At 33.5% G+C, this 23,554-nt stretch overlaps 1 non-coding gene and 1 pseudogene across 1 annotated transcript; both read left to right on the forward strand.

Annotated features, from left to right (window-relative positions):
- The window catches only part of LOC112786005 (heat shock protein 90-6, mitochondrial-like), a 29,477-nt pseudogene extending 8,081 nt beyond the window's left edge, over positions 1–21,396 (forward strand).
- Positions 5,885–5,988, forward strand: LOC112787474 (small nucleolar RNA R71). The gene has a single exon (XR_003194886.1). It is a non-coding gene; the product is annotated as a small nucleolar RNA R71 (small nucleolar RNA).
- Positions 21,397–23,554: the final 2,158 nt, after the last annotated feature.

The raw sequence follows: 23,554 nt of genomic DNA on the forward strand, positions 1-23,554 counted from the left end.
CTAATGTAGAACGGAAGTGGTTGTCAGGCACGCGTTCATAGGGAATGATGATGATTGTCACGTTCATCACATTCAGGTTGAAGTGCGAATGAATATCTTAGAAGCGAAATAAGATGAATTGAATAGAAAATAGTAGTACTTTGCATTAATCTTTGAGGAACAGCAGAGCTCCACATCTTAATCTATGGAGTGCAGAAACTCTACCGTTGAAAATACATAAGTAATGAAGGTCCAGGTATGGCCGAATGGCCAGCCCCCAAACGTGATCAATAGATCAAAAGATAATCCAAAGATGATCCAAAGATGTCTAATACAATAGTAAAAGGTCCTATTTATAATAAACTAGCTACTAGGGTTTACAGAAGTAAGCTACTAGGGTTTACAGAAGTAAGTAATTGATGCATAAATCCACTTCTAGGGCCCACTTAGTGTGTGCTTGGGCTGAGCTTGAAGTCTACACGTGGAGAGGTCATTCTTGGAGTTGAACGCCAGCTTTTGTGCCAGTTTGGGCGTTGAACTCCACTTTGCAACTTGTTTCTGGCGCTGGACGCCAGAATTGGGCAGAGAGCTGGCGTTGAACGCCAGTTTGCATCATCAAAACCTGGATGTCTACTTTCCAACGCAATTGGAAGCGCGCCATTTTGAGTTCTGTAACTCCAGAAAATCCATTTTGAGTGCAATGAGGTCAGAATCCAACAGCATCAGCAGTCCTTCTTCAACCTCTGAATCTGATTTTTGCTCAAGTCCCTCAATTTCAGCCAGAAAATACCTGAAATCATAGAAAAATACACAAACTCATAGTAAAGTCCAAAAATATAAATTTAACATAAAAACTAATGAAAATATCCCTAAAAGTAACTAGATTCTACTAAAAATATACTAAAAACAATGCCAAAAAGTGTATAAATTATCCGCTCATCACAACACCAAACTTAAATTGTTGCTTGTCCCCAAGCAACTGAAAATCAAATAGGATAAAAAGAAGAGAATATACTATAAATTCCAAACCATCAATGAAACATAGCTCCAATTAGATGAGCGGGACTTGTAGCTTTTTGCCTCTTGAATAGTTTTGGCATCTCACTCTATCCATTGAGGTTCAGAATGATTGGCATCTATAGGAACTCAGATTTTGGATAGTGTTATTGACTCTCCTAGTTCAGTATGATGATTCTTGAACACAGCTATTTTATGAGTTTTGGTCGTGGCCCTAAGCACTTTGTTTTCCAGTATTACCACCGGATACATAAATGCCACAGACACATAATTGGGTGAACCTTTTCAGATTGTGACTCAGCTTTGCTAAAGTCCCCAATTAGAGGTGTCCAGGGTTCTTAAGCACACTCTTTTTTTGCTTTGGACCTTGACTTTAACCGCTCAGTCTCAAGTTTTCACTTGACACCTACACGCCACAAGCACATGGTTAGGGACAGCTCGGTTTAGCCGCTTAGACCAGGATTTTATTTCTTTGGGCCCTCCTATCCACTGATGCTCAAAGCCTTGGGATCCTTTTTATTTGCCCTTGCCTTTTGGTTTTAAGGGTTATTGGCTTTTTGCTCTTGCCTCTTGGTTTTAAGAGCTTTTGGCTTTTTCTGCTTGCTTTTTTTTTCGCCTATTTTATTTTTTTTCTGCAAGCTTTGTTCTTTGCTGCTTTTTCTTGCTTCAAGAATCATTTTTATGATTTTTCAGATTATCAAATAACATGTCTCCTAGTCATCATTCTTTCAAGAGCCAACATATTTAACATTCTTAAACAACAACTTTAAAAGACATATGCACTGTTCAAGCATACATTCAGAAAACAAGAAGCATTGTCACCACATCAATATAATTAAACTAAGTTCAAGGATAAATTCAAAACTCATGTACTTCTTGTTCTTTTGAATTAAAACATTTTTCATTTAAGAGAGGTGATGGATTCATAGGACATTCATAACTTTAAGACAAAGTTACTAACTACTAATGATCATGTAATGAAGACACAAACATAGATAAGCACTTAACATAGAGAAAATGAAAAACAGAGAAAGTAAGAACAAGGAATGAGTCCACCTTAGTGATGGTGGCGTTTCCTTCTTGAGGAACCAATGATGTCCTTGAGCTCTTCTATGTCTCTTCCTTGTCTTTGTTTCTCCTCCCTCATTGCTTTTTGATCTTCTCTTATTTCATGAAGGATGATGGAGTGCTCTTGATGTTCCACCCTTAGTTGTCCCATGTTGGAACTTAATTCTCCTAGGGAGGTGTTGATTTGCTCCCAATAGTTTTGTGGAGGAAAATGCATATGAGGCGTCTCCAGGATCTCATGGTGATGAGCTTCCTGCGCCTCTTGAGCTTCATGAATGGGCTCTCTTACTTGCTCCATCTTTTTCTTAGTGATGGGCTTCTCTTCCTCAATGTGAATGTCTCCTTCTATGGAAGCTCCAGCTGAGTAACATAGATGGCAGATAAGATGAGGAAAAGCTAGCCTTGCCCCAGGAGAGGGCTTTTCGGCTATTTTGTAGAGTTCAAGGGAGATGACTTCATGAACCTCTACTTCTTCTCCAATCATGATGCTATAGATCATGATGGCCCGATCCACAGTAACTTCAGATTGGTTGCTAGTGCGGATGATGGAGCGTTGGATGAACTCCAACCATCCTCTAGCCACAGGCTTGAGGTCCAATCTTCTTAGTTGAACCGGCTTGCCTTTGGAGTCAATCTTCCATTGAGCTCCTTCCACACATATGTCCATGAGGACTTGGTCCAACCTTTGATTAAAGTTGACCCTTCTAGTGTAGGGGCGTTCATCTCCTTGCATCATAGGCAAGTTAAACGCCAACCTCACATTTTCCGGACTAAAATCCAAGTATTTTCCCCGAACCATTGTAACATAGTTCTTTGGATCCGGGTTCTTACTTTGATCATGGTTCTTGGTGATCCATACATTGGCATAGAACTCTTGAACCATTAGGATGCCGACTTGTTGGATGGGATTTGTTAGAACTTCCCAACCTCTTCTTTGAATTTCATGTCGGATCTCCGGATACTCATTTCTTTTGAGTTTGAAAGGGACCTCGGGGATCACTTTTTTCTTGGCCACAACATCATAGAAGTGGTCTTGATGAGCTTTGGAGATGAATCTTTCCATCTCCCATGACTCAGAGGTGGAAGTTTTTGTCTTCCCTTTCCCTTTTCTAGAGGATTCTCCGGTCTTAGGTGCCATCAATGGTAATGGAAAAACAAAAAGCTTATGCTTTTACCACACCAAACTTAGAATATTGCTCGCCCTCGAGCAAGAAAATAAAGAATTAGATGAAGAAGAAGAAGAAAAGATGGAGAAGAGGGGGAGGTGTGTTTCGGCCAAGAAGAGAAGAGAGGGTTGTGTTGTGTGAAAATGAGGAGGAATGGAAGGCTTTATATAGGGAAGGGAGGGGGTTAAGGTTCGGCCATATGGGTGGGTTTGGGTGGGAAATTGATTTGAATTTTGAAGGTAAGTGGAGTTTATTGGGTAGGTTTATGGGGAAGAGTGGGTGGATGTGAGTGGTGAAGGGTTAATAGGGAAGAGAGATGGAGGTGATAGGTGAAGGGTTTTGGGGAAGAGTGTTTATTGGGAATAGAGGATGATTGAGAAGAGAGAAGAGAGTGAGTGGAGGTAGGTGGGGATCTTGTGGGGTCCACAGATCCTGAGATGATCCTGTGGGGTCCACAGATCCTGAGGTGTTCAAGGATTTACAACCTTGCACCAAATTAGAAATGCAAAATGCCCTTGCACACAACTCTGGGCGTTCAGCGCCAGGTTGGTGCCCATTTTGGGCGTTCAACGCCCATTTGTTGCCCATATCTGGCGTTGAACACCAGAACCATGCTTGTTCTGGGCGTTCAGCGCTAGCTCCTCTCCAGGGTGCAATTCTGGCGTTCAGCGCCCAGATGATGCCCATTTTGGGCGTTCAGCGCCTAGATACTACCCATTTTAGGCGTTCAGCGCCAGAACCATGCTCTGTTCTGGCGTTGAACGCCAGGCAGGTGCTTCCTCTAGGGTGTGATTTTTTTTCCGCTGTTTTTGATTCTGTTTCTAAATTTTTCGTTTATTTTGTGACTCCACATGATCATGAACCTAAGAAAACATGAAAAACAAAAATAAAATTAGATAAATAAACATTGGGTTGCCTCCCAACAAGCGCTTCTTTAATGTCAATAGCTTGACAGTGGGCTCTCATGGAGCCTCACAGATGTGCAGAGCTTTGTTGAAACCTCCCAACACCAAACTTAGAGTTTGGATATGGGGGTTTGACACCAAACTTAGAGTTTGGTTGTGGCCACCAAATTGAGAGTTTGACTGTGGGGGCTTTGGTTGACTCTGCTTTGAGATAAGCTTTTTCTGCTTCCTTTCCATGGATGCAGAGAGAAATCCTTGAGTTGTAAACACAAGGTTGTCCTTATTTAATTGAAGGATCAATTCTCCTCTGTCCACATCAATCACAGCTCTTGCTGTGGCTAGGAAAGGTCTTCCTAGGATGATGGATTCATCCTCTTCCTTTCCAGTATCCAGGACTATGAAATCAGCAGGGATGTAAAGGCCTTCAACCTTTACTAACACGTCCTCTACTTGTCCATAAGCCTGTTTTCTTGAATTGTCTGCCATCTCTAATGAGATTTTAGTAGCTTGCACCCCATAGATTCCCAGTTTCTCTATTACAGAGAGGGGCATGAGGTTTATTCCTGAACCAAGGTCACACAGAGCCTTAAAGATCATGGTGCCTATGGTACAAGGTATCATGAACTTTCCAGGATCCTGTCTCTTCTGAGGCAATGTCAGTTGATCCAGATCACTTAGTTCATTGCTGAACAAGGGAGGTTCATCTTCCCAAGTTTCAATACCAAATAATTTGGCATTTAGCTTCATGATTGCACCAAGGAACTTGGCAGCTTGCTCTTCAGTAACATCCTCATTCTCTTCAGAAGAGGAATACTCATCAGAGCTCATGAATGGCATAAGGAGGTTCAATGGAATCTCTATGGTCTCTAGATGAGTCTCAGACTCCTTAGGTTCCTCAGAGGGAAGCTCCTTATTGATCACTGGACGTCCCAGGAGGTCTTCCTCCTTGGGATTCACGTCCTTCTCCTCTCTTGTGGGTTCGGCCATGGTAATTAATTCAATGGCCTTGCACTCTCCTTTTGGATTCTCTTCTGTATTGCTTGGGAGAGTACTAGGAGGGATTTCAGTGATCCTTTTACTCAGCTGGCCCACTTGTGCTTCCAAATTTCTAATGGAAGACCTTATTTCATTCATGAAACTCACAGTGGCCTTAGATAGATCAGAGACTAAATTTGCTAAGCTAGATGGATTCTGCTCAAAATTCTCTGTCTGTTGCTGAGTGGATGATGGAAAAGGCTTGCTATTGCTAAACCTGTTTCTTCTACCATTATTAAAGCCTTGTTGAGGCTTTTGATCCTTCCATGAGAGATTTGGGTATTTCTCCATGATGGATTGTAGGTGTTTCCATATGGTTCACCCATGTATTTTAACTCTGCTATTGCAGGGTTCTCAGGATCATAAGCTTCTTCCTCAAAAGATGCCTCTTGAGTACTGTTGGATGCAGCTTGTATTCCATTCAGACTCTGAGAAATCATATTGACTTGCTGAGTCAATATTTTATTCTGAGCCAATATGGCATTTAGAGTATCAATTTCAAGAACTCTCTTCTTCATAGGCGTCCCATTACTCACAGGATTCCTCTCAAAAGTGTACATAAACTGGTTATTAGCAACCATGTCAATGAGTTCTTGAGCTTCTGTAGGCATTTTCTTTAGGTGAATGGATCCACCTGCAGAAGTATCCAATGACATCTTTGATAGCTCAGATAAACCATCATAGAATATATCCAGGATGGTCCATTCTGAAAGCATGTCAGAATGACACTTTTTGGTCAGCTGCTTGTATCTTTCCCAAGCTTCATAGAGGGATTCACCTTCTTTCTGTCTGAAGGTTTAAACATCAGCTCTAAGCTTGCTCAGCTTTTGAGGAGGAAAGAACTTGGCTAAGAAAGTCGTGACCAGCTTATCCCAAGAGTTCAGGCTGTCTTTGGGTTGAGAGTCCAACCATATTCTAGCTCTGTCTCTTACAGCAAAAGGAAAAAGCATGAGCCTGTAGACTTCAGGATCTACTCCATTAGTCTTAACAGTATCACAGATCTGCAAGAATTCAGTTAAGAACTGAAAAGGATCTTCAGATGGAAGTCCATGAAACTTGCAGTTCTGCTGCATCAGAGAAACTAGCTGAGGTTTCAGCTCAAAATTGTTTGCTCCAATGGTAGGAATGGAGATGCTTCTTCCATGTAAATTGGAATTAGGTGCAGTAAAGTCTCCAAGCATTCTCCTTGCATTATTGTTGTTGGGTTCGGATGCCATCTCCTTTACTTGTTCGAAATTTTCAATAAGGTTGTCTCTGGATTGTTGTAATTTAGCTTCTCTTAGTTTTCTCTTCAGAGTCCTTTCAGGTTCTGGATCAGCTTCAACAAGAATGCCTTTTTCTTTGTCCCTGCTCATAAGAAAGAGAAGAGAAAAAGAAAAGAAGAGGAATCCTCTATGTCACAGTAAAGAGGTTCCTTATTGTTAGTAGAAGAAGAAAAGGAATAGGGGTGAAGAAGAATGAAGAATCCAAACATAAAGGTGATGATAGGAGCAGAGATGTGAGATGAAGAGAAGTGCTAGTAGATGAATAAATAAATAGAAGGGGATGAGAGGAGGAGAGAATTTTCGAAAATAATTTTTGAAAAAGAGTTAGTGATTTTCGAAAATAGTTTTTGAAAAAGGTTAGTAGTTTTTTGAAAATTCAAATAAAAAAATAAAATAATTAGTCTAATTAAAAAGAAATTTTGAAAAAGAGGGAAGATTTTTTTGAAAATTAGAGAGAGAGAGAGAGAGTTAGTTAGGTAGTTTTGAAAAAGGTAAGAAACAAACAAAAAGTTAGTTAGTTAGTTGAAACAAATTTTGAAAAGATAAGAAGTTAGGAAGTTAGAAAAGATATTTTGCAATCACTTTTTTGAAAAAGGCAAGATAAGAAGATATTTTTGAAAAGATATGATAGAAATTAGTTTTTGAAAAAGATTTGATTTTTAAAATCTCAATTAATGACTTGATTCACAAGAAATCACAAGATATGATTCTAGAACTTAAAGTTTGAATCTTTCTTAACAAGTAAGTAACAAACTTGAAATTTTTGAATCAAAACATTAATTGATGATGTTATTTTCAAAAATATGATGTAAAATTAAGAAAAAGATTTTTGAAAAATATTTTTGAAATTTTCGAAAATAACTAAAAAAAATTGAAAAAAGATTTGATTTTTGAAAAAGATTTTGAAAAAGATAAGATTTTTTTAAATTGAAAATTTGATTTGACTCATAAAAACAACTAGATTTTAAAAATTTTTAAAAAACTCAAATCTAATTTTCGAAATTTTAAGAGAGAAAAAGAGAAAGATATTTTTTTGATTTTTGAATTTTTATGATGAGAGAGAAAAACAAGAAAAATGATGCAATGCATGAAAGTTATGGATCAAAACAATGAATGCATGCAAGAATGCTATGAATGTCAAGATGAACACCAAGAACACTATGAAGATCATGATGAACATCAAGAACACATTTTTGAAAAATTTTTAATGCAAAGAAAACATGCAAGACACCAAACTTAGAATTCTTTAATGCTTAGACATAAAGAATTCAGGAATGCATATGAAAAACAAGAAAAGACACAAAACATGCAAATGCAAAGATCAAACAAGAAGACTTACCAAGAACAACTTGAAGATCATGAAGAACACTATGAATGCATGAATTTTTTCGAAAAATGCAAGATGAACATGCAATTGACACCAAACTTATAACATGACTCAAGACTCAAACAAGAAACACAAAAAATATTTTTGATTTTTATGATTTTCTAATTTTTTTTGTATTTTTTCGAAAATTATTTGAAAAACAAAAATAAGGATTCCAAAATTTTTAATATGAATTCAAGGAATCTAGCATTCTTAGTCTAAATCTCCAATCTGAGGGTTAGGCATGGCTTAATAGCCAGCCAAGCTTTAGCATATAACATCAGAGAATATACTGCTCATTACTTATCAAAGTAACTTGCCTCTATGCTGATGGTTTGGAAGCCTCAGTCCAAAAGAATTTAGACATGGCTTTATAACTAGTCAGGCTTCAACATGCTTCATGAAACACTAGAATTCATTCTTAAAAATTTTGAAGAAAAATATATTTTTGAAAACATTTTTATTTTAAAATTTTTTCGAAAACAAAGGAGAAATTTTTGAAAGATTGTTGAAAAATTTTTTTTGAAAAGAAAACAAAAAGAAAGTTACCTAATCTGAGCAACAAGATGAACCGTCAGTTGTCCAAACTCGAACAATCCCTGGTAACGGCGCCAAAAACTTGGTATGCGAAATTGTTACTCAGGTTGTGAATTATTGTTCAAAATTGATTCCCTGGCGATGGCACCAAAAATGGATGCACAGAACCATGGTCTAAACATATCTTCACAACTTCGCATAACTAACCAGCAAGTGCACTGGGTCGTCCAAGTAATAAACCTTACGTGAGTAAGGGTCGATCCCACGGAGATTGTTGGTATGAAGCAAGCTATGGTCACCTTGTAAATCTCAATCAGGCGGATATAAAATAGTTATGGAGTTTTCAAAATTAATACTAAAATAAGGATAGGAATACTTATGTAAATCATTGGTGAGAATTTCAGATAAGCGTATGGAGATGCATTCATTCCTCTGAACCTCTGCTTTCCTGCTGTCTTCATCCAATCAGTCTTACTCCTTTCTATGGCTGGCTTTGTGTAAGGATGTCACCGGTGCCAATGGCTACTTTCAATCCTCTCGGGAAAATGGTCCAAATGCTCTGTCACAGCACGGCTAATCGTCTGGAGGCATCACCCTTGTCGTTGGTTGCATCCTATTCCTCTCTGTGAAAATGGTCCGATGCGCTGTCACTGCATGGCTAATCATCTTGGAGGTTCTCGATCATACTAGAATAGAATTTACTATCCTTTTGCGTCTGTCACTACGCCCAGCACTCGCGAGTTTGGAGTTCGTCACAGTCATTCAATCCCAGAGTCCTACTCGGAATACCACGGATAAGGTTTAGACTTTCCGGACTCTCATGAATGCCACCATCAATCTAGCTTATACCACGAAGATTCTGATTAAGAGATCTAAGAGATACTCATTCAATCTAATGTAGAACGGAAGTGGTTGTCAGGCACGCGTTCATAGGGGATGATGATGATTGTCACGTTCATCACATTCAGGTTGAAGTGCGAATGAATATCTTAGAAGCGAAATAAGATGAATTGAATAGAAAACAGTAGTACTTTGCATTAATCTTTGAGGAACAGCAGAGCTCCACACCTTAATCTATGGAGTGCAGAAACTCTACCGTTGAAAATACATAAGTAATGAAGGTCCAGGCATGGCCGAATGGCCAGCCCCCAAACGTGATCAATAGATCAAAAGATAATCCAAAGATGATCCAAAGATGTCTAATACAATAGTAAAAGGTCCTATTTATAATAAACTAGCTACTAGGGTTTACAGAAGTAAGTAATTGATGCATAAATCCACTTCCGGGGCCCACTTGGTGTGTGCTTGGGCTGAGCTTGAAGTCTACACGTGGAGAGGTCATTCTTGGAGTTGAACGCCAGCTTTTGTGCCAGTTTGGGCGTTGAACTCCACTTTGCAACTTGTTTCTGGCGCTGGACGCCAGAATTGGGCAGAGAGCTGGCGTTGAACGCCAGTTTGCGTCATCTAAACTTGGGCAAAGTATGGACTATTATATATTGCTGGAAAGCCCTAGATATCTACTTTCCAACGCAATTAGAAGCGCGCCATTTTGAGTTTTGTAGCTCCAGAAAATACATTTTGAGTGCAGGGAGGTCAGAATCCAACAGCATCAGCAGTCCTTCTTCAACCTCTGAATCTAATTTTTGCTCAAGTCCCTCAATTTCAGCCAGAAAATACCTGAAATCACAGAAAAACATACAAACTCATAGTAAAGTCCAGAAATGTGAATTTAACATAAAAACTAATGAAAACATCCCTAAAAGTAACTAGATTCTACTAAAAACATACTAAAAACAATGCCAAAAAGCGTATAAATTATCCGCTCATCAGAAAGCAAAGGGGGTATTCAATGATGAAAGCAAACAAAATAAAGGAATTAAAGAACGATCAAAATTACAATTAATGAAGTAATAAAGGAATAAAAGAACTATGTATGTAATATAAACAAGTAATGCTTTAAAATGGTGAAAAGTGGTTCAAAACATAAATGGAACCTTGACTTAGGATAAGTTATGGAATTTCTTCCTTGCCATAACCACAACTATGATAATTATGATGGATTAATCTCACTAAGTCAACCCTTAACATCGAAGGATAGGTCAACTGAGCATAATTGTTATTAATCCACAAATCCTAGCTAACTTACTAATTACCTTAGTAAGAAGCTAGCGTTAGTGGAAACAATAACAACTAACAACCCAAGAATTATCACTAAATGTCAGACATTATGACTCTAGTGTCCCATGTACTCATTTCCCCAAGCCAAGGGGTGAAAATCTACCCCATAATTAAAATTGGCATTTCATCAAACACATAGAGGGCATATTCATAAAACATGGAAAAATTGGAAAAATAATGAAAACTATGAACAACCAAATGATCAAAATCAACAAAGGCAATCCAATAAACATATAAAAACTATCAAACATCAAATTCATTAACCAAAACTCAAAATCACAAGACTATGTGATGCACCACAATTTCGTGGTACATTTTGTACTTAATTGAGTGGATTTTATCTATTAAACTCACACTTATTCATATAATTCGCATGTTTTACATTTTCCTTCCTAATTTTGTGCTATGATTGAAAACATGCTTCTTTGGCCTTAAATTTGCTAATTTTAATCCTCTCTTATTACCATTCGACGCCATGATATGTTTGTTAAGTGTTCTCAGGGTTTACTATGTATATATTGACAAAGGAAACTAAAATATAAGAGTGTAGAACAAGTAGTGCAATAAAAGGAAAAATTAAGAAATACTTACAATAAGATAGCAGAATCCAAGATCAAAATTGAACTATAAAAGTCTATAAAACCCTAATTAAACCTAAGGAAAATTGAGAGAAAAATCTAAACTAAACTACCCTAAAACTACTCCTAAAATGTGTTGTATGATGTATGGTAGTGTGTCCTTCCATATATGGTTGCTTGCCCCTCCTTATAAGCATCAAAGCCTTCAGAAATGGGCCAAAAAGCCCCTCAAATCGCGAGCCACGTGACTTTTTAATGAAGTCATGCGCAGGGACTTGTGCGTATGTACAGATGTGTGCGTACGCACACCTTCTGATTTTTCTCTTGTGCGTACGCACATAGAGATGTGCGCAAGCACACATGGCTGTGTGCTTCTCCTTTGATTTCTTCATGTTCTCTCCCAATTGCATGCTTTTCTTCCACTCTTATCAAGCCATTCTAACCTATTACACCTGAAATCACTCATCAAAACATCAAGGCATCAAATGGAATGAAAGTGGAATAAAATTGATTACATTAAGCACAAAATAGCATATTTCACACTTAGGCACAATTTAGAGAGAAAACACAAAAGCATGCTATTTACATGAATAAATTTAGGTTTATATGATAAAATTCACTCAAATCAAACCAAAATATATCATCAAATATGGATTCATAACCGTGCCACCTCTTCTTTCTGGTCGGGGACCTTTCGGGTTCCCATCCTTGGCGCTCACGCTCATTACTCAGAGAATGTGAATTCCTATTGTGGGAGTGATTCAGGTTGATTTTGTCGTGTCGCCTTCCTTCCTGCCATTCTGCTGAGTCGATGTGACATCTTTTCCGAGGTTGTGTTCCTGAATGCCGTTCAAAACTGAGCTGATAGTGATCCCTGGTAGCGACTTCTCTTTTGAGGTTCTGCTACCTGTGATGTAATTCCTGGATGATCCAGGAATTGTCAGATCCTGTCCCGCCGAAAGGTCATGAGCCAGATTTTAAGTTCGAGTTTTGGTTGTTTCATGGCTGGAAATTGAGTGTTGCCCCCGTGTGAACAAAGCTCGGACATGGACCTTGGTTGGCGCATGATTTTCCCAGGGGTTGTACTCATCGTATTTTTTCAAAGAGTTCTATTTGTTCATTGGCCCGAAAGCCATTCATTCTTTTCCGTCGGCAGATCCCCACAGACGGTGCCAATATTCTAGGATTGACCTAGAACGATGGGATTCGCGACCTGTCTAGGTTATCGAACCTCCTAGATTCCTGGTCTTTGTGTAAGTGGCGGGGTGGAACCTGCAATGACACTCCGATGCTCAAGTCAAAGTGAATCTCATAAGGTTAACATTTAGGGTTTCTTGTGTGTCATACTTGGTGGGGAGGAGTATGAGGCTCCCTTTATATGGGTGCTCTTCCAATCTAGAGATCTTCTAAATACGGAAGCATACGATTCATACCTGATTAATTGTGAGAGAATCGAGGGGGATCAAAAGGTCCCAAATATTTGGATTGGATGGGTCGAATTGGGCCTGAAGACCAGATCTTTATCGGGCCACTAAGTCTGAAAGTTGAATCCATAACAGAAACCTTGTCATCAGTGGGATCTGCATTAGAAAACCATTAAGTCATTAAATTGTACTGATTTCTTATATTAGAGTATATGAAATTATTTCAACTTGGTTAATGAGATTCATTTACTGGTATTCTTTTAATCTTTTCTTTATAGGGTTCGGCATGATGTAGAAGCTAAAAATGCTGCTAATGGAGCTATGAAATCGTCGTAGTGGACTATGGGCTGCAAATATCGAATATACTATATATTTCTTTTCATATGTAAGATTTGATCCACCCTAATTTTGTTTTAATTAGTTATTATTGATTTTTTATACTATCTCAAAAAATTTTATACTGATTTTGATTATATTTTTAATCAAATTTACTTAAATATCTTTTTAACGGTTAAAAATATGATGATTGGCAGCAACAATATTGATATTGCAACCATGTCTATAGCCAAAACCATTTAGGAATATTAGGAGCAAAAAAGGCAAAAAAAAAAGAATACTTTTGAGATGACATCTAAGCTTCTTGGTTGGTGGAATATCCAATCAAATTACTTTCTAACTTAAGAAGGCTTAAGGCAATAATATCTAACATTTTTATGTTGGTAGAAGATTCAATCTTATATAGTCTCTCATGAAAAGGTAAGTTGAATATCTAAAGTTTTTGGTTAGTGGAATATCCATGGAGTCACATTGTAGTCCTGAAAAGACTTGAGAAAATAATATCTAAAATTCTTTAATTATAAGCAGTAACACGAAAAAATTCAATGCAAATAATATCCTTTATACATTTATTTTAATAGTAAAACTCTCAAATATTTTTAAACACTAAAAGTAGTCATTTTAATCTAATTAGTATACATCATTGTTTATATCTTCTAATCTCTTAACTCCTTATATTCCATACTTTATATTTACTATAGTTAAGAGGTTCTCAACTGTGTTATGTTAGGATCTACTAATACCTCTAATTTTTCTCTGACTAGATTGGAGTTTTTCAAATATATGAGAAACTATATCATTCAATCTAAAGTATCTCAAATAATTTTTTTTTTTAAGATCTTATTAACATAGTATTTAAAACAATATTGTTCAAATAATCATGTTTATTATTTAGCCTCAAAAGTTGAATCAACATGTTATAGAATTTCTAGAACTTGATGCTAATATTTTTAGCTACATACTAAGAGTACCTCCAATGGTGAGTTCCTCTTTGACTTTTTTCTGACATATAGAAACTCTAACCATTGGAGGAGAGAATGAATGAGTTCTCGCACAAGGATCAAGGTAAGGGAGTCCCTCTAAGTAGGGACTCAAATTAACCAATAATAACTTGCCATTTGGCAAGTTATTATAAAAAAATAATAATATAAAATCTGAAATAATTAAATAATTAAATAATAATTAAATTAGTAATAATTATAATAAAAATTATATTAAATAATTATATTTTTATTTAATTAATAATTTATATTAATTATTTAAATAATAATTAATTAAATAATTAATTAGATTAAATAATTAAGTTTTTATTTAATTAATAATTTATATTAATTATTTATATTATAATTAATATTGAATATTATTTATATTATTATATTAAATTATAATTAATTAAATTTACTTACATTAAAAAATAAATTTAATTTTTATACCTTATAAAATAATTTTTAGTTGAGTTGGTTAGTTTTATTTTTAAAATTTAAAATGCTAATGATATTATTAAAATTAGCAGTTGTAAACACAAAACTATAAATTAGTATAATCTCGAATTATATATTGTGTGTTATTATTATATATGAATTTATTTAATATTAATATCTTTTAATAATGAATTATTTTTAAATTTATAAATTTAAATAATATTATTGAAAAAAATTAATTATATTAATTTTAAGTATTTTAATTAATTAATTAAGTGGGACCACAATAGGGACTAAAGTTAGTTCCTCCTAATGGAGAAGAGAGAGATGCTTTGAGTTCCTATTTATTGTTTATGACGCAAAAACTGATGTGGAGTTACTTTTTATGACAGGTGGGGCATAAACAGGAACTGGGATGAGTTCCCTACTGGAGATAGTCTAATGTCTTGAAAAGCATTCATAGTTCACTTATTTCAAAAAAAATTGGCCTAACATATTTCAAACCACCCTTTTTCATGTTAAGTCTTTGTCATGTTCACTTCTTTCATAGCTTATCTACAACAATGTTTATTTCATTTATATTCTTCACCTTTTTTTTATACAAAAACTTAAATTCAGAGGTATCTAACTCTTTTGTTTTTATCTCCTCCCATTTTATTTTTGGTAGACACATTATGTTAACATTTTTTTTTTGTCAAAGTATTCACTACCTCTTGAACTTTCTCGTAAATGTGCCTACATTGGATATCACAAACCGTCAAATCGTAACGGTTTATTGTCTTTATTTTTATTTTTTATTTTTTTTATTTTTACTTATGTGAACTAAATTATTTACTCTCTTCTGTTCACTAAAATGCAGAAAAATTTATTCATTTTGCCCTACAATTAAATACTGATAAAACAATCCTTGCTTATTTGACCCTATGGCATACAACATGTTGCTTCTGCACGACGACCTAATTTTATCACAATACTGTGTTTAGTCTATGTTATAAAAATTTGACAAAATTCTATGTTAATTGTTGAGGCCAAACACAGCACTCCCTCTATATCGGGTTTGAAATAAACTACCTATGTAACATAGGCAGATCAGAGAGTTGTGTTACATTACTAAATCAAGTAATTAAGCATGTCATTACTCTCTTTTGTAAAAGAAAATAAATAATAAAATTATTGGCTACATGTTGATTCTCAAACAATTTTGGTATAGGAAAAAATATGTTTTTAATTATTTTAACAAATTTACGAGTGATAATTTGATTGCTTTCATTTGTTGAACATGAAATAATAACTTAACACATTATTCCAAATAGTCTAGAACAAGTTTTTACGCGGCAGCATTTTAGTATTTACCTAATGAACTAGGTTGTTTAAGAAAAAGAAAGAACTAGATTCGTTGCAAATATATTTATATATTTGATTATGACGGTAAGAAGCATGAGTGAGTATCTGCAAGTTTCGTTGCTGAGCAGTGAGTGGTGACATTATCAAACGTATGATTACTATGCCAATTCTAATGTTGTCACAATCATGACGAATCATAAACTAAACTCTAATAATGATTGGAAGACCAATCACCTCACGTTGGACTTTGATGCACCCAATTACCTAACATTGCTTGCCAATTGGTGATGAGGGCCACCCATTCGGCATTATACCATGGTCGACACCTATCCCTTCCTCAAAAGCCCAATAGGCCCCCATGGGCCCCCTAAAAGATTTTAATATGTTGATGTTTACAAGAAGAACACCCAGCTTGGCTTGTGTGTATGTGGGATAATTCGTTCATACTTGCCCAAACGGAAAGCAAGGCTAATCAGTAATCATGGCCGTTTGAAGACAAAACATGGTGTCATTGTCACTCAGAAATTATTAAAAAGAAAATTGAGAAAAAGAAAATTAAAGTTGGCATGGATATTTGGGGAATGCTCCTCTCTCTTTCCCCCACGGAGTTTCTAGTTTCTAGTTTCTAGCTCAAAGGAAGATGAATCGTTGGAAAATGAAACAAAAGGCTGCAAGCTTCTTGGATTTGGACAAGAATCATTTGTCTATTCAATACCAAACGCCTAAATTAGATCATGACCCACTACCCTTTGTCATTTTGATGGTAATATTCTTGTGCCATGGTACCTAGGGTTTAAAGGGAAAATGACTCCTCCCACTTACTTGCGATCATTCCTTAACTCCAATCTACCCTCCTTATCATTATTGGACTTTTAGTCATGTTTTTGCCAAAATATACTTTGCGATGTCTTTTCTCCAAAAATAATTTCAAACATCAAGGTAAATATGCAATATTTCAAAAGAAATTAGATGTATTAATAAATAAGACGTTATCCTGGACATTTGGCATATCACAACATACATAAAATACCTTTAAGAAAAACGAGATACATAGAAGGTTATCATCAAAATTATAAGGTGGAACAACAGGGAATTTCTTCTCACCACGTTCCATTTTTATTTCTCTTAAAAAAGAGTTCAACTCTCAAGGTGGCGTGCAAATTCGATCTTTAGAGTAGTATTTGGCAGCTAAAATTCTTGACCACAGCTTCTTTTTGCTTTGTTTTATGTAAAAGAGACATTTCACCAAACATGTACCACGTTAAGGGCAAGCCGCAAGTGAATGAAGTTACATTAACGATGGACAGGCAAGAGAGAAAGAGAACGTAAAACCTGCTAAAGCTTAACTGATAAGAACCTTGGTTCTAGCATAGTTTTGCAAAAAGATCACTCTCTTTCTCGGTGATTTAATTCCGCAATCCGACAAAGTTGCTTTTGGCTGTATTAGGCGACATATATTGACCCTTATCTTTTGTGTCATGGAAAAATCTTTGCACTATTAAATGATTCCCATCCCATCTTATCTTCTTATCCAACTCGCTGCCAAAATGAGAAAATCGAATATAATAATAAAGTAAAATTGATACTCCATAGTCTATATTCTATAATAGGCTTATGCATTGCTGCTGGATTGCTAATACTAGCTGTTAGGCTAAGATTCAGTTTGGATAAATCGTTAATTAAGTTTTTTTTTAATATTTAAATAATAAATATTTATATTAAAATAGTTTATAAATAAATTAATTTATATTTAATATTTTAATTTTAAAAATATTTATTTAAAAAAAGAATGATAAAAGAAATTATTATAAAAAAGTTGTTTTTTTTATTTTGTATAAATATTTAAATAATTTTTTAAAAATTATAATTTAATTTTAAAAATTATACTAAATATTAATACTATAACTTTTCATAAATTAAAAATTAAAAAAAATTACTTATGAATATATCCAAATTGACCCTAATTACCTTTTCAAATTTTCTGTGCTTTTTTACTTTGTGTTATCATTTTTGGTGTATATTTGACTGAATGAACCAAAATAAAAGGGTAAACAATTAAAATATATATATAGTATCAAAAGTTTATATCATTCAAAAAAATTTTGAAAAGAATAAAGTATTATTTTGATTTTTAATATTTGAGCTAACACCTATAAAAAAAATTTAAATATTTTATTTTATTCCAAAAAAATTTTAAACTGATTTTATATTATCTTATGATTAAGTTTAATACGAACAACTAGTATATGAAAGAGTCGGTAACGTTTGATGTTTGATTTCAGTAAGTAAGTAAAATCAATCCACTAATTAACGATCACAAATTTAAAAATTTTTCTTTCATTCTGAATCATTGATGATTGATTGATATAATTTGAAATTTTTTACAAAAAGAATATCGAAAAGATAAACTATTACAAGAAAATTTTGATTATATTTCTCAAATACAAAGAAAAAACATGACTTAATAATAACATTGTTAATGTTCACATCACTTATTACTTATTCTGTTAATTATTCGTGTCAAATTTATCAATAGAATAACATCGATTTCGTTTGAAACTTTTTCGAAAAAATAAGACGTTTAAAATATTAAGGACTAAATTAAAATTTAACCCAAACATTGAGAAGAAAATGATATTTTATTCTTTTGAAAAAAATGAATAGAAAACAAACTTTTAAAGAATTTAAAAACAAGAGAAACATTAAAAAAATATATAAGTGAAAAATAATTTTTGTATTTAACAAACTATTTGTATATTTTATTTGAATATTTGTGGTGATATTTGGATAACTATTTAAAAAGTATAAAAAAATAAAATAAATTTAATCTCTAAATTTTTTTATTTTTTAAAATATTTTTTATCATAAAAAAATCACTTGGAGTAAAAATATTAAAATTTAATGATAAAAAAGACTATTTAATCATACTTACAAAAATCATATAATTTTTATCACCTTTTAAAATTTTATTTATCGTTTGTATCATTTTTTATATTTTTGTTAACAATATATAAACTTAAAATTTAGATATCATGTTCATATATAATTTATCTAAAGAATATTTATAGATGAAGAATTGTTACTACTACTATAAACTAACTTTCAAAACTACCATTCTAGAGAACACTTTGGTTTCTGTAGGGAGCTGGCAAATATAGCTTTTCTAAAATTAAAACTTTCTTTACTTTGTTGACATTCTATATGTAAGACATAAAAAGTGCTTGAGTTTTATTTGGTAATTACATGAGAACTCCAACGTGTTCAATGAAAAAAAAAAAAAAAAGAAGTAAAGCACAGGAGATCCTTACAGATGTTATTCTTTGGTTTGCAATAACACTTTAAACTAAAAAGGCTAAAATTGGCAAACTACTCGCTTATGATTTAGAATTGGAGCTAGATTTTTATATTTCTCTTTTGTTAGCATATAATAAGATGTAGAAAAAATATATTTTAAAGTAAAAAATTAACAAAGTAAAAGAGTAAAGTTTAATTAAGATTTTAATTATTTTTTTATAATTTTGTCAAATTTTTAATTAGATTTTTATAATTTAAAAATTTGTAATTAAATTTTTATATTTGATAAAAACTTTCTATTAAATCCTTTCTAATTAGTTTTTGTTAAAAATAATTTTTTAAAATATTCGTTTATGTATTTAATGTCGAATTACTTATGAATTATTCTAAAGGCAAATATTTTAAGATTATTTTTTAAAAAAATAACAACTAATGAAAATTTAATTACAAATATTTATTTATTATAAAAATTTAATTACAAATTTTTTAATTACAAATATCTAATTAAAAATTTAATAAAATTATAAAAATTAACAAAATAATTAATTTTTTAATTAATATTAATTTTGTAACTTATATATTTTCATTTTACTAATTGTTTTATAGGTTTCTTTGCTTTTTTTAATTGAATAATACTGTTCCGATAGCTAGATGATATTATTTTCCTTCGTTCAAGATCTAATTTGTTGGATTAATTAAAACTGCTCTTATGACTACTAGACAAAGAATTCTATCAAGGATTTCATCAAAATTTTGAGCAAATTTTTTGTTCGGTGATTAAGCCTATAATAGTGAGACTAGTGCTAATTTTAGCTTTTCTACTAAATTGGACTATTAGGCAATCGTTATAAATATATTTAGAGTAAAAGACAAATAAGTCTTGACCTTTTAAAATGAGGATATTTTTGTTCTTCAAGATTGAAAAATACATTTCGATTCCTCACGTTTTAAAACGGCTGACAATTATACCCCTTCATCCATTTTGGGCTAAAAACGGCAACGAAGCCAGCTGACATGGAGGAGTAGAGAATGACGTGTCCATTACACTTGCTGAAGTGGACTGGGACAAATTATTAGTGGACAAATTCGTCCCTTAATGACCAAAACGACGCCGTAAGCATGAGTGAGCCCCTATTTCATCAAAATGCAAGGTGGAAGCCATGGCCGCTGCTAGTGCGATCGTCTATGACGAGTGAGGGGGTTCTTCATCTTGCTTATCCTTTTTTACATGTTTCATGAAGGTACGAATTATGAGAAAACGTTTAGTTCGGAAAGCTTTTGACATGATTTTAGGGATATCTATGAGTGATAACAGGGAGGTATGTTCATATTTTGACGAATTTTAGTTGTACACATGCTGCCATTATCCCATTCTACATAGGATAAATTGTGTTAACTTAGATTCACTAATACTATCCGTATGTCTATATGTGTTTATTCATTTGACTAGATGTCTTGCTCTGTATGCAGGGCTATGAGAAGTTTTGAAAAAATTTTGGCAAACATTTGAAACTGGGTTGTATTGAAGATCATGAGAATCACAAACGCATCGCTCCATTGCTTAGGTTTTTCTCATCCTAAAGTGAAGAAGAACTGATCAGCTTGGATGAATATGTTGAGAACATGAAGCCTGATCAAAAAGATATTTATTACATTGCAGCCGATAGTGTGAATAGTGCAAAGAACACACCTTTCTTGGAGAGACTTGCAGAGAAGGATTTTGAAATATAAGTTTGTTTTCTTTCCTAAATTTATAACTTTGTACTGATTAATTATGTCATTTCTTAATATTGATGTTTGTGATTTTTTCTTAGGTACTGTTTCTGGTGGATCCAATTGATGAGGTTGCTATTCAAAACCTCAAGTCATATAAGGAAAAAAAATTTGTTGATATTAGCAAGGAAGACTTGGATCTAGGTATGTTCCTATTGCGTGGTGTATGGGAATAACATATCCCAAATTCTTGATATACTTCATGTTTTGGGAAAATGCTCATTTAATCAATGGTATCAGCATTTTCATCAACCAAATATTTAGTAGTCCTTGTCTTTCAGTGGATTCATCATGGCTTGGTTCTTCTTTATAGCTAGTTAAATTTGATTTGTTGTTTCTACAGGTGATAAGAATGAAGAAAGGGAAAAGGAGATGAAACAGGAATTTGGCCAAACTTGTGACAGGATTAAGAAATATTTGTGGGATAAAGTTATAAATGTGCAAATTTCAAACAGACTAAGCTCTTCACCCTGTGTTCTGGTGTCAGGAAAATTTAGTTGGTTTGCAAACATGGAAAGGTGGATCTTCCTTTCTATTATATACTTAATGACAAATTTTGAGGATTTTACATAACAAATTAACAACGTGCTCTATGTAGGCTAATGAAGGCACAATCTATGGGCGATGCCTCTAGCTTGGATTTCATGAGAAGCAGAAGGGTGTTTGACAATTGCACCAGCAGCGGCCATGGCTTCCACCTTGCATTTTGATGAAACAGGGCTCACTCATGCTTACGGCATCGTTTTGGTCATTAAGGGACGAATTTGTCCACTAATAATTTGTCCCAGTCCACTTCAGCAAGTGTAACGGACACGTCATTCTCTACCCCTCCATGTCAGCTAATTCCGTTGCCGTTTTTGGTCCAAAATAGACGGAGGGGTATAATTGTCAGCCGTTTTAAAACGTGAGGGATCGAAATGTATTTTTCAATCTTGAGGGACAAAAATGTCCTCGTTTTAAAAGGTCAGGGACCTATTTGTCTTTTACTCATATATTTATTATGGAGACTTTAGATTGTAATTATAATTTAAATTTTAAGTAGATAAAATTAATTATAGATATAATTTAGTTGAGTCAGTTAGAAGTTAAGTCTTTGACTATAAATAAATTTTTTGTGATATTTTGTATGTGTACAACAATTATTAATAAAATCATCTATTATTCTTTCTATTTTTTTCTCTCTTCTCTTTCTCTCAAACCCTAATCCTTATTTGTATAACATGTTATTAGTACGAGTTCTAAATTAAGACTAAAGCTAAATTTATCATCTCAAAATTGCAAAAACTTGAATTTATCGCTCTTGATTTAAATGGCAAAAAATATTTAGAATGGGCACTTGATACTGAAACTCATTTGGTATCTAAAAAGCTTAGAGATACCATTAAAAAAAGAATTAGAATCCTCAAACAAAGATAAGACTAAGACACTTATTTTTCCTACGTCATCACCTTCATAAAGGATTAAAAGTAAAACACTTGACTGTTAAATATCTTCAAGAATTATGAGCAAATTTAAAAGAAAGGTATGAACATCAAAAGACTGTATTATTGCCTAAAACTTGTTATGAGTGGATACATTTAAAGCTGCAAGATTTTAAAACAGTATGTGAATACAATTCTGTACTTTTTAAAATAATTAAGTTCACAACTGAAATTGTGTGGCCAAGAAGTTACCAATGAGGACTTAATGGAAAAAAAATTTTCACATTTCATACTTCTAACGTGCTGTGACAATAACAGTATTGTGAAAAGGATTTTAAAAGGTACTATGACCTAATAGGTTGTCTCCTGTTGATAGAACAAAATAATGAATTATATATTAATGAAAAATTATGAAGTTCGTCCAACTGGTTCAACTGCTTTTTCTGAAGTGAATGTGGCATCTCGTGAACATAAAAAAGACCATGGTCTGAATAACGGTCGAAACCGTGGTCGTGGTCGTGGACGTGGACGTGGACGTGGAAAATGGAACAATAGATTCCTACTCATTACCAAAAGTGGAATAAACATGAGAAGCGTGATCCGAGCTATAATGTAAAAAAATTGTGCTATCGATGTGCATTAAAAAGTCATTGGTCATGTATATGTCGTACCCCTGAATATTTTGTCAAGTTATATCAAGAATCTATCAAGAGAAAAAGACAAAAACAAAAGGTCAATTTGACTATACAAAGAGATAAAGTTGAAGCTAATACTGTTGAAACAGAACTGAAATCCACCGATGATATCTTTGCAAATCTTGATGACATCCTTGACATTAGAAACTCATGCAAGTCTAAACCAACTCATTTTAGTGACTAAAGTGATATTACTCATTTAGATGAATCAAATTTTTTTCAGAAGAACATTAATTAAAAATCTATCATTTTTTTAGATATTTTTCTTTCTTCATAGTTAGTTTTTTTATTTTGGTTGTAGTTTTTATTTGTTTTTGAAACTTTTGTATTTCTCTTCATTAATCATAATTTATTTTTATTTTAGTAATGAAGATGTGGATATTTCTCACGTTTCGCTCAAATTCAACAATAAAAAAGTATGTCTCGCTGACAATGTTTCAATACATACAATACTTAGAGATAAAATATATTTTGTCTCTTTTGTTACAAAAGAAGCAAATATAAGTATGATTGTTGGTAGTACAAAAATGATTGAAGGTTTCGGAAGAGTTACTATAGTATTACCTAAAGGAACCAAGTTCTTTATAAATAATGCATTACTATCAAGTAAGTCTCATAAAAACTTACTATATTTTAAAGATATCCGCCAAAATGGATACTATGTAGAAACCGCAAGAGAAGAAAATAATGAATATATCTATATTACCACTATGATACAGGAGAAAAATGTGTATTAGAGAAACTATTCGCTC

This window comes from Arachis hypogaea, chromosome 20 (genome assembly GCF_003086295.3).
Source record: "Arachis hypogaea cultivar Tifrunner chromosome 20, arahy.Tifrunner.gnm2.J5K5, whole genome shotgun sequence".
Classification (NCBI taxonomy): Eukaryota; Viridiplantae; Streptophyta; class Magnoliopsida; order Fabales; family Fabaceae; genus Arachis; species Arachis hypogaea.